At 56.1% G+C, this 12,693-nt stretch overlaps 1 protein-coding gene across 2 annotated transcripts in view; it reads right to left on the bottom strand.

Annotated features, from left to right (window-relative positions):
• Positions 1–12,331, bottom strand: part of ARHGEF39 (Rho guanine nucleotide exchange factor 39) — a 95,034-nt gene extending 82,703 nt beyond the window's left edge. The window contains exon 1 of one of the 2 annotated variants that reach the window (XM_073684645.1): positions 12,155–12,331. The gene's annotated coding sequence lies outside the window, so the exon portion shown is untranslated. The remainder of the gene's footprint in view (positions 1–12,154) is intronic. The other variant, XM_073684656.1, reaches the window with a different exon arrangement.
• Positions 12,332–12,693: the final 362 nt, after the last annotated feature.

Genomic DNA, 12,693 nt, shown 5'->3' with positions numbered 1-12,693 from the left:
AGTGAGGCAGTGCTGCACTTTATGTACACGTTCAGTAGTGAGGCAGTGCTGCACTTTATGTACACGCTCAGTAGTGAGGCAGTGCTGCGCTTTATGTACACGCTCAGTAGTGAGGCAGTGCTGCACTTTATGTACACGCTCAGTAGTGAGGCAGTGCTGCACTTTATGTACACGCTCAGTAGTGAGGCAGTGCTGCACTTTATGTACACGCTCAGTAGTGAGGCAGTGCTGCGCTTTAGGGACACGCTCAGTAGTGAGGCAGTGCTGCGCTTTATGTACACGCTCAGTAGTGAGGCAGTGCTGCACTTTATGTACACGCTCAGTAGTGAGGCAGTGCTGCGCTTTAGGGACACGCTCAGTAGTGAGGTAGTGCTGCGCTTTAGGGACACGCTCAGTAGTGAGGCAGTGCTGCGCTTTAGGGACACGCTCAGTAGTGAGGCAGTGCTGCGCTTTAGTGACACGCTCAGTAGTGAGGCAGTGCTGCGCTTTAGGGACACGCTCAGTAGTGAGGCAGTGCTGCGCTTTATGGACACGCTCAGTAGTGAGGCAGTGCTGCACTTTATGTACATGCTCAGTAGTGACCAGTGCTGCACTTTAGGGACACGCTCAGTAGTGAGGCAGTGCTGCGCTTTAGGGACACGCTCAGTAGTGAGGCAGTGCTGCGCTTTAGGGACACGCTCAGTAGTGAGGCAGTGCTGCGCTTTATGTACACGCTCAGTAGTGACCAGTGCTGCACTTTATGGACACGCTCAGTAGTGAGGCAGTGCTGCGCTTTAGGGACGCGCTCAGTAGTGAGGCAGTGCTGCACTTTAGGTACACGCTCAGTAGTGACCGGGGCTGCACTTTATGGACACGCTCAGTAGTGAGGCAGTGCTGCGCTTTATGTACACGCTCAGTAGTGACCAGTGCTGCACTTTATGGACACGCTTAGTAGTGAGGCAGTGCTGCGCTTTAGGGACACGCTCAGTAGTGAGGCAGTGCTGCGCTTTAGGGACACGCTCAGTAGTGACCAGTGCTGCACTTTATGGACACGCTCAGTAGAGACCAGTGCTGCACTTTATGGACACGCTCAGTAGTGAGGCAGTGCTGCACTTTAGGGACACGCTCAGTAGTGACGCAGCGCTGCGCTTTAGGGACACGCTCAGTAGTGAGGCAGTGCTGCGCTTTGTGGACACGCTCAGTAGTGAGGCAGTGCTGCGCTTTATGTACACGCTCAGTAGTGCTGCGTTTTATGGACACGCTCAGTAGTGAGGCAGTGCTGCGCTTTATGGACACGCTCAGTAGTGAAGCAGTGCTGCGCTTTAGGTACACGCTCAGTAGTGAGGCAGTGCTGCGCTTTATGGACACGCTCAGTACTGAGGCAGTGCTGCACTTTATGTACACGCTCAGTAGTGAGGCAGTGCTGCACTTTATGGACACGCTCAGTAGTGAGGCAGTGCTGCACTTTATGGACACGCTCAGTAGTGAGGCAGTGCTGCACTTTATGTACACGCTCAGTAGTGAGGCAGTGCTGTACTTTATGGACACGCTCAGTAGTGCTGCACTTTATGTACATGCTCAGTAGTGAGGCAGTGCTGCACTTTATGTACATGCTCAGTAGTGACCAGTGCTGCACTTTATGTACATGCTCAGTAGTGAGGCAGTGCTGCACTTTATGGACACGCTCAGTAGTGAGGCAGTGCTGCACCTTATGGACACGCTCAGTAGTGAGGCAGTGCTGCACTTTAGGGACACGCTCAGTAGTGAGGCAGTGCTGCGCTTTAGGGACACGCTCAGTAGTGAGGCAGTGCTGCGCTTTATGTGCACGCTCAGTAGTGAGGCAGTGCTGCGCTTTAGGTACACGCTCAGTAGTGAGGCAGTGCTGCGCTTTATGGACACGCTCAGTAGTGAGGCAGTGCTGCGCTTTAGGGACACGCACAGTAGTGAGGCAGTGCTGCGCTTTATGTACACGCTCAGTAGTGAGGCAGTGCTGCACTTTATGGACACGCTCAGTAGTGAGGCAGTGCTGCACTTTATGGACACGCTCAGTAGTGAGGCAGTGCTGTACTTTAGGGACACGCTCAGTAGTGAGGAAGTGCTGTGCTTTATGTGCACGCTCAGTAGTGAGGCAGTGCTGCGCTTTAGGTACACGCTCAGTAGTGAGGCAGTGCTGCGCTTTATGGACACGCTCAGTAGTGAGGCAGTGCTGCGCTTTATGTACACGCTCAGTAGTGAGGCAGTGCTGCACTTTATGGAAACGCTCAGTAGTGACGCAGTGCTGCACTTTAGGGACACGCTCAGTAGTGAGGCAGTGCTGCACTTTAGGGACACGCTCAGTAGTGACGCAGTGCTGCACTTTAGGGACACGCTCAGTAGTGACGCAGTGCTGCACTTTAGGGACACGCTCAGTAGTGAGGCAGTGCTGCACTTTAGGGACACGCTCAGTAGTGAGGCAGTGCTGCACTTTAGGGACACGCTCAGTAGTGAGGCAGTGCTGCACTTTAGGGACACGCTCAGTAGTGAGGCAGCGCTGCGCTTTAGAGACACGCTCAGTAGTGAGGCAGCGCTGCGCTTTAGGTACACGCTCAGTAGTGAGGCAGTGCTGCGCTTTATGGACACGCTCAGTAGTGAGGCAGTGCTGCACTTTATGTACACGCTCAGTAGTGAGGCAGTGCTGCGCTTTAGGTACACGCTCAGTAGTGAAGCAGTGCTGCGCTTTATGAACACGCTCAGTAGTGCTGCACTTTATGTACATGCTCAGTAGTGAGGCAGTGCTGCACTTTATGTACATGCTCAGTAGTGACCAGTGCTGCACTTTATGTACATGCTCAGTAGTGAGGCAGTGCTGCACTTTATGTACACGCTCAGTAGTGAGGCAGTGCTGCACTTTAGGGACACGCTCAGTAGTGAGGCAGTGCTGCGCTTTAGGGACACGCTCAGTAGTGAGGCAGTGCTGCGCTTTATGTGCACGCTCAGTAGTGAGGCAGTGCTGCGCTTTAGGTACACGCTCAGTAGTGAGGCAGTGCTGCGCTTTATGGACACGCTCAGTAGTGAGGCAGTGCTGCACTTTAGGGACACGCTCAGTAGTGAGGCAGTGCTGCACTTTATGTACACGCTCAGTAGTGAGGCAGTGCTGCACTTTATGGACACGCTCAGTAGTGAGGCAGTGCTGCACTTTATGGACACGCTCAGTAGTGAGGCAGTGCTGCACTTTATGGACACGCTCAGTAGTGAGGCAGTGCTGCACTTAAGGGACACGCTCAGTAGTGAGGCAGTGCTGCGCTTTATGTGCACACTCAGTAGTGAGGCAGTGCTGCGCTTTAGGTACACGCTCAGTAGTGAGGCAGTGCTGCGCTTTATGGACACGCTCAGTAGTGAGGCAGTGCTGCGCTTTATGCACACGCTCAGTAGTGAGGCCGTGCTGCACTTTATGGACACACTCAGTAGTGAGGCAGTGCTGCGCTTTATGCACACGCTCAGTAGTGAGGCCGTGCTGCACTTTATGGACACACTCAGTAGTGAGGCAGTGCTGCGCTTTATGGACACGCTCAGTAGTGAGGCCGTGCTGCACTTTATGGACACGCTCAGTAGTGAGGTAGTGCTGCGCTTTAGGGACGCGCTCAGTAGTGAGGCAGTGCTGCACTTTAGGTACACGCTCAGTAGTGACCGGGGCTGCACTTTATGGACACGCTCAGTAGTGAGGCAGTGCTGCGCTTTATGTACACGCTCAGTAGTGACCAGTGCTGCGCTTTATGTACACGCTCAGTAGTGACCAGTGCTGCACTTTATGGACACGCTCAGTAGAGACCAGTGCTGCACTTTATGGACACGCTCAGTAGTGAGGCAGTGCTGCACTTAAGGGACACGCTCAGTAGTGAGGCAGCGCTGCGCTTTAGGGACACGCTCAGTAGTGAGGCAGTGCTGCACTTTATGGACATGCTCAGTAGTGAGGCAGTGCTGCGCTTTATGTACACGCTCAGTAGTGAGGCAGTGCTGCGTTTTATGGACACGCTCAGTAGTGAGGCAGTGCTGCGCTTTATGGACACGCTCAGTAGTGAGGCAGTGCTGCACTTTATGTACATGCTCAGTAGTGACCAGTGCTGCACTTTATGTACACGCTCAGTAGTGAGGCAGTGCTGCAATTTATGTACACGCTCAGTAGTGAGGCAGTGCTGCGCTTTAGGTACACGCTCAGTAGTCAGGCAGTGCTGCGCTTTATGGACACGCTCAGTAGTGAGGCAGTGCTGCGCTTTATGGACACGCTCAGTAGTGCTGCACTTTATGTACATGCTCAGTAGTGAGGCAGTGCTGCACTTTATGTACATGCTCAGTAGTGACCAGTGCTGCACTTTATGGACACGCTCAGTAGTGAGGCAGTGCTGCACTTTATGGACACGCTCAGTAGTGAGGCAGTGCTGCGCTTTAGGGACACGCTCAGTAGTGAGGCAGTGCTGCGCTTTATGTACATGCTCAGTAGTGAGGCAGTGCTGCACTTTATGTACATGCTCAGTAGTGAGGCAGTGCTGCACTTTATGGACACGCTCAGTAGTGAGGCAGTGCTGCACTTTAGGGACACGCTCAGTAGTGAGGCAGTGCTGCGCTTTAGGGACACGCTCAGTAGTGAGGCAGTGCTGCGCTTTATGTGCACGCTCAGTAGTGAGGCAGTACTGCACTTTAGGTACACGCTCAGTAGTTTGGCAGTGCTGCGCTTTATGGACACGCTCAGTAGTGCTGCACTTTATGTACATGCTCAGTAGTGAGGCAGTGCTGCACTTTATGTACATGCTCAGTAGTGACCAGTGCTGCACTTTATGGACACGCTCAGTAGTGACCAGTGCTGCACTTTATGGACACGCTCAGTAGTGACCAGTGCTGCGCTTTATGGACACGCTCAGTAGTGAGGCAGTGCTGCACTTTATGTACACGCTCAGTAGTGAGGCAGTGCTGCGCTTTAGGTACACGCTCAGTAGTGAGGCAGTGCTGCGCTTTATGGACACGCTCAGTAGTGCTGCACTTTATGGACACGCTCAGTAGTGCTGCACTTTATGGACACGCTCAGTAGTGAGCAGTGCTGCACTTTAGGGACACGCTCAGTAGTGAGGCAGTGCTGCACTTTAGGGACACGCTCAGTAGTGACCGGGGCTGTGGAGTCTGGAGTCAGGGAAATTGAGGAGTCGGAGGTTTGGTATTACCGACCTCACAGCCCTGGTTTAAAAGATCAGGTCTTTCTGGACGCGGCGATACCAAATGTCTGAAATTTGTTTATTTTTACATAAATATATGTATTTATTGGTGTAATGTTTTTTTTTATTCATTTTTTTAGTTTTAGTTTTTTACTTAATCCCTCTATGGGACTTTAACTTTTATCACTCTGATCGCTGGTATAATGCATTGTACCTGTCAGTGATGCACGGACAGAACACCTCTAAGATCCTGCTCCTCGCATGGTCTAACAGGCGACAGTCCAGGTCAATATATGACCTTCTGCTGTCATGGCAACAATCAGAACCTCGAGATGTCGGGGGTGCCGATCTGGTGTGAGAGGGAGCCCCCTCCCTCACCTAAATGCTGCGATCACTAATCAGTGTGGCATTTAGAGGGTTAAACAGCCGGAGGTGGTGTGGGCACCGGCCCTGGCTTTGGGAGCCGGCGCTCAGCTATCAGTTAAGCAGCGTTCCCGATGGCGATTGTGCAGGAACAGCTCCTGTGCCCTCACGATAGCCATGAAGTACTGGTACATCCATTTGCAGGAAGCACCTGGAAAATATGACGTACTGGTATACCATATGTTGGGAAGGGTTAAAAATAGAAAGGCCGGATTAGACTTTGCCAAAAAACATCTATAGAAGCCGCGTAGTTGTGGAAACGCAAAACTAAGGTCAACCTGCATCACAATGATGAGAAGAAAGTCTGGAGAAGGCTTGACGCGGCTCCTGGTCCCCGGCACATCCTGCGTAACCCATGGTGGAGGCGGTGTGATGGCGCGGGCAAGCATGGCTGCCAATGGCACCGGGTCATCCGGCTGCTTCTGTCTTTAGTCACATCATCAATAACCACTGGTGACCCGATAGCAGTGGCAGCTATGCATGCCCGCGCCATCACACCGCCTCCACCATGGGTTACACAGGATGTGCCGGGGATCAAGAGTCTCTCCAAGCCTTCTCATCGTCTTTATCATTAATTCCCAAGTACTGGCTCTGGGGTCTCTCAGGCGGCCCCCAGTATGAGGTCCGGATGTTCCTGCAGTCCAGCTGTGGGCTCACACACCCCGAGCTCGCACCTTCCCCTGCACATGATGGCTGACAGCCATCATCTGCCTCTAACAGCAGCGGGTGCAGATCAATCTGCAGCTGTTAACCTGTTAAATCCCACGGTCAATCTCTGACAGCGGCATTAAACACGAGCCAACAGGGACCACATCATGCCATGCTCCATGGCGTGTCCATGACGTGATCAAGGGGCTCCAATGGGTTGTCATGATAGTGGGGTCTGCAGAAGACCCCTGTGAATTTCGTCATGAGCCTCCTGTGAAGGCCGTCCCGTGGCCGGCCTTCATAGATCGTGATGTTCCCTGCACAGAGCAGGGCTGAAGCCCTGTGTATAACACAGGCGATCAGACGATCGCAGCTTCAGGTCCCTCAAGGGGACTAACAAATACAGAAAACAGTGAATAAAAGGGTTTAAAAAATGAAAATAAAGTCAGTAAACGGCAAAACGAGGAAAAAAATCAAAACGCCAGAATTACAGTTTTTGAGCCACTGCAACATTGCAATAACAGGCGATCAGAACATCGTATCTACCCCACACTGCTGCCAGTAACTATGTCGGCACGGGTGAAAAAATAATCCAGCAGCCGTCCCACGAAAAATAAGAACATTACTGCACTCAGGAGATGGCGACAAAAAAATACTTACAATTTCTGACTTTTTTTTCACCCACTTAAAGCGCAGCTGTCACAGGATTGTGCTCAGTAACCGCATACACTGTCAGGTGGGTGACATTACACTGAGTAACATGATACCTGGTGATGAAATCCGTCCTGTGCTTCTTGTGGAATCCTTACTTTCAGTTTGGAATCAATGATATGCTCGTGCTCCGGGGCAGCCAGTGAGGGGGCGGCCCCCTGTCTGGTGCTCCGGGGGCGGCCCCCTGTCTGGTGCTCCGGGGGCGGCCCCCTGTCTGGTGCTCCGGGGGCGGCCCCCTGTCTGGTGCTCCGGGGGCGGCCCCCTGTCTGGTGCTCCGGGGGCGGCCCCCTGTCTGGTGCTCCGGGGGCGGCCCCCTGTCTGGTGCTCTCATTATGTATTCCTATTTCACATACTGCCTGTGTAATTTCTGTGCAAAACATAACACTTACATACAACAAAATGGCCGCGGTGCATGCGCAGTAGCATCTTTTCGTTGCCGAGAGCTGCTACTGGGCATACACGGCACCATATTGCTGCACCCAAATTCTTAATGGCGCCCGCACAGTATCATCTCTCGGCAACCAAAGGATACTACTGCGCATGCGCGGCAACAATTTTGTTGTAAGTGTTATGTTTGGCACAGAAATTATACAGGCAGTATGTAAAATAGTAGGCAGTCACTGACGACACAGTGACCTGTCAGAGATAGGAATACATAATGAGAGCACCAGATAGAGCGCCCCCTACAAGCCACCCCGGAGCACCGGATACAGCGCCCCCTACAGGCCGCCTCAGAGCACCAGATACAGCGCTCCCCACAAGAAGCCCCTGAGCACCGGATACAGCGCCCCCCACAAGCCGCCCCGGAGCACGAGCATATCATTATAACCACAGGATGGATTTCATCACCAGGTATCATATTAATCAGTGTAATGTCGCCCGCCTGACAGTGTATGCGGTTACTGAGCACAATCCTGACATATGCACATTTTGGCTCTGTGCCCACGATGCAGAAATGCTCCGGTTTTTTTCCTGAGCGTTTCTGCATCTCCCTGGCAGAAAAAACACATGAGGACTGCACATGCGGACTGCACATGCGGACTGCACATGCGGGTTGTCAAGCAATTTTAGCATCACTTGGAAAGTGCTTGACAACTTGGTCACACTATATAAATCCATGCAACCGGCATATATAGTGTGACCGTAAAGAATGGTAAAAAATAAATCTATACTTAGCTTCTGATGGCCTCGCAGTCTTTATTCGCTCCGTCCCGGCTGCTGGCAGCTCGCTGTACACTGGAGCACCCGCCGTCACATGACTATGACGTCAGCGCAGGTCCTTCAGTCCACCGCGATCTGCCGGCAAGTGAAGACAAGCGCACCGGGGGCCATCAGAAAGTAAATATAACATTTGTTTTATTCTTTTTTTTTTACAGGTTCTATGGTACCGGGGTCCGGAGGAGAGTCTCCTGTCCTCCACACCCGGGTACCATCCGCACACTGAAAAGCATGGATTCTGCATGTACAGATCCAGTGATGCAGAATCCAAGCGATTCAGTCCTCCTCCTCCTCCCCCCCCGGTATATCGCCCCCATCCTCCTTCTCTCCCAGTATATTGCCCCCTCCTTCTCTCCCCGGGTATATCGCTCCCATCCTCCTCCCCTCCCCGGTATATCGCCCCCATCCTCCTTCTCTCCCAGTATATTGCCCCCTCCTCCTCTCCCCGGGTATATCGCTCCCATCCTCCTCCTCTCCCCGGTATATCGCCCCCATCCTCCTTCTCTCCCAGTATATTGCCCCCTCCTCCTCTCCCCGGGTATATCGCTCCCATCCTCCTCCTCTCCCCGGTATATCGCCCCCATCCTCCTTCTCTCCCAGTATATTGCCCCCTCCTCCTCTCCCCGGGTATATCGCTCCCATCCTCCTCCTCTCCCCGGGTATATCGCCCCCATCCTCCTTCTCTCCCAGTATATTGCCCCCTCCTCCTCTCCCCGGGTATATCGCTCCCATCCTCCTCCTCTCCCCGGTATATCGCCCCCATCCTCCTTCTCAACCAGTATATCGCCCCTTCCTCCTCTCCCCGGGTATATCGCTCCCATCCTTCTCCTCTCCCCGGGTATATCGCCCCCTCCTCCTCCCTCGGGTATATCGCCCCCATCCTCCTCCTCTCCCCGGGTATATCGCCCCCATCCTCCTCCTCTCCCCGGGTATATCGCCCCCATCCTCCTCCTCTCCCCGGGTATATCGCCCCCTCCTCCTCCTCTCCCCGGGTATATCGCCCCCTCCTCCTCCTCTCCCCGGGTATATCGCCCCCTCCTCCTCCTCTCCCCGGTATATCGCCCCCATCCTCCTCCTCTCCCCGGTATATCGCCCCCATCCTCCTCCTCTCCCCGGGTATATCGCTCCCATCCTCCTCCTCTCCCCGGGTATATCGCTCCCATCCTCCTCCTCTCCCCGGGTATATCGCTCCCATCCTCCTCCTCTCCCCGGTATATCGCCCCCATCCTCCTTCTCTCCCCGGTATATCGCTCCCATCCTCCTCCTCTCCCCGGGTATATCGCCCCTCCTCCTCCTCCTCTCCCCGGGTATATCGCCCCTCCTCCTCCTCCTCTCCCCGGTATATCGCCCACTCCTCCTCCTCCTCTCCCCGGTATATCGCCCCTCCTCCTCCTCTCCCCGGTATATCGCCCCCTCCTCCTCCTCCTCTCCCCGGTATATCGCCCACTCCTCCTCCTCCTCTCCCCGGTATATCGCCCCTCCTCCTCCTCCTCTCCCCGGGTATATCGCTCCCATCCTCCTCCTCTCCCCGGTATATCGCCCCCATCCTCCTTCTCTCCCCGGTATATCGCCCCCATCCTCCTTCTCTCCCCGGTATATCGCTCCCATCCTCCTCCTCTCCCCGGGTATATCGCCCCTCCTCCTCCTCCTCTCCCCGGTATATCGCCCCCTCCTCCTCCTCCTCTCCCCGGTATATCGCCCCTCCTCCTCCTCTCCCCGGTATATCGCCCCCTCCTCCTCCTCCTCTCCCCGGTATATCGCCCACTCCTCCTCCTCTCCCCGGGTATATCGCCCCTCCTCCTCCTCCTCTCCCCGGTATATCGCCCCCTCCTCCTCTCCCCGGTATATCGCCTCCTCCTCCTCCTCTCCCCGGTATATCGCCCACTCCTCCTCCTCCTCCTCTCCCCGGTATATCGCCCACTCCTCCTCCTCCTCCTCTCCCCGGTATATCGCCCACTCCTCCTCCTCCTCCTCTCCCCGGTATATCGCCCCCTCCTCCTCCTCTCCCCGGGTATATCGCCCCCTCCTCCTCCTCTCCCCGGGTATATCGCCCCCTCCTCCTCCTCTCCCCGGGTATATCGCCCCCTCCTCCTCCTCTCCCCGGGTATATCGCCCCCTCCTCCTCCTCTCCCCGGTATATCGCCCCCATCCTCCTCCTCTCCCCGGTATATCGCCCCCATCCTCCTCCTCTCCCCGGGTATATCGCTCCCATCCTCCTCCTCTCCCCAGGTATATCGCTCCCATCCTCCTCCTCTCCCCGGTATATCGCCCCCATCCTCCTTCTCTCCCCGGTATATCGCCCCCATCCTCCTCCTCTCCCCGGGTATATCGCCCCTCCTCCTCCTCCTCTCCCCGGTATATCGCCCACTCCTCCTCCTCCTCTCCCCGGGTATATCGCTCCCATCCTCCTCCTCTCCCCGGTATATCGCCCCCATCCTCCTTCTCTCCCCGGTATATCGCCCCCATCCTCCTTCTCTCCCCGGTATATCGCTCCCATCCTCCTCCTCTCCCCGGGTATATCGCCCCTCCTCCTCTCCCCGGTATATCGCCCCCTCCTCCTCCTCCTCTCCCCGGTATATCGCCCACTCCTCCTCCTCCTCTCCCCGGTATATCGCCCACTCCTCCTCCTCCTCTCCCCGGTATATCGCCCACTCCTCCTCCTCCTCTCCCCGGTATATCGCCCCCATCCTCCTTCTCTCCCCGGTATATCGCTCCCATCCTCCTTCTCTCCCCGGTATATCGCTCCCATCCTCCTCCTCTCCCCGGGTATATCGCCCACTCCTCCTCCTCCTCTCCCCGGTATATCGCCCCCTCCTCCTCCTCCTCTCCCCGGTATATCGCCCCTCCTCCTCCTCTCCCCGGTATATCGCCCCCTCCTCCTCCTCCTCTCCCCGGTATATCGCCCCCTCCTCCTCCTCCTCTCCCCGGTATATCGCCCCCTCCTCCTCCTCCTCTCCCCGGTATATCGCCCCCTCCTCCTCCTCCTCTCCCCGGTATATCGCCCCCTCCTCCTCCTCCTCTCCCCGGTATATCGCCCCCTCCTCCTCCTCCTCTCCCCGGTATATCGCCCCCTCCTCCTCCTCCTCTCCCCGGTATATCGCCCCCTCCTCCTCCTCCTCCTCCTCTCCCCGGTATATCGCCCACTCCTCCTCCTCCTCTCCCCGGTATATCGCTCCCATCCTCCTCCTCTCCCCGGGTATATCGCCCCTCCTCCTCCTCCTCTCCCCAGTATATCGCCCACTCCTCCTCCTCCTCTCCCCGGTATATCGCCCCCTCCTCCTCTCCCCGGTATATCGCCCCCTCCTCCTCCTCTCCCCGGTATATCGCCCCCTCCTCCTCCTCCTCTCCCCGGTATATCGCCCCCTCCTCCTCCTCCTCTCCCCGGTATATCGCCCCCTCCTCCTCCTCCTCTCCCCGGTATATCGCCCCCTCCTCCTCCTCCTCCTCTCCCCGGTATATCGCCCCCTCCTCCTCCTCTCCCCGGTATATCGCCCCCTCCTCCTCCTCCTCTCCCCGGTATATCGCCCCCTCCTCCTCCTCCTCTCCCCGGTATATCGCTCCTCCTCCTCCTCTCCCCGGTATATCGCCCACTCCTCCTCCTCCTCTCCCCGGTATATCGCCCACTCCTCCTCCTCCTCTCCCCGGTATATCGCCCCCTCCTCCTCTCCCCGGTATATCGCCCCCTCCTCCTCCCCCTCCTCCTCTCCCCGGTATATCGCCCCCTCCTCCTCCTCTCCCCGGTATATCGCCGCCCCCTCCTCCTCCTCCTCCTCCTCCTCTCCCCGGTATATCGCCCCCTCCTCCTCCTCCTCTCCCCGGTATATCGCTCCTCCTCCTCCTCTCCCCGGTATATCGCCCACTCCTCCTCCTCCTCTCCCCGGTATATCGCCCCCTCCTCCTCCTCCTCCTCTCCCCGGTATATCGCCCCCTCCTCCTCCTCCTCCTCCTCCTCTCCCCGGTATATCGCCTCCTCCTCCTCCGCTGTTTCTCACCTGACTGAATTCTTTCGCGGTAAATTCAAATCCACTTCCGGATCCTACGATCACGTGACCAGGGACGAGAATTAACGCAGCGACACCAGCGGTAGAGAGCGAGAACTGCAGCCGGGGTGACAGGAGCGGCCGTGAGAGGAGGAGCTGGAGTGTATGGGCTCCGGGGAGCTGTGATGACGTCATGTGCCCACGTGCCTCTGCGGTCACGTGGTTGCTTCTAGGCGCGTTGGTGATGTATAGTGGTGAGCGCCCTCTGTCGCCTGCTGTCGTTCACTGCATGATGAGCGGAGGAGGAGGATGTCAGGGGGGATACAGCCTGAGTTATGGGGGTCTCTGGGGGTATATTGGAAGAGGTCATGTGGTGTAGTGAGGGGGTATAAGCGTGGGGGGATTTATGGATTGCAGTGGTGATTGTGGGGTCCCTGCGATGTTTGTGGGGGGGGTCGCCCAATGCGCTGGGTGCTGACTGCTGCCGTCTGCAGACCCCCAACTTCTGAAGAATAGAAAAAGAGACAAATCCTGTGCCGCAGCCGCCGGAC

This window comes from Phyllobates terribilis, unplaced genomic scaffold, assembly GCF_046119375.1.
Source record: "Phyllobates terribilis strain yellow unplaced genomic scaffold, ASM4611937v1 Scaffold_1__5_contigs__length_1240528914, whole genome shotgun sequence".
Classification (NCBI taxonomy): Eukaryota; Metazoa; Chordata; class Amphibia; order Anura; family Dendrobatidae; genus Phyllobates; species Phyllobates terribilis.
Note: the sequence above shows the minus strand (reverse complement) of the source record. Positions and strands in the feature narration are given on the sequence as shown.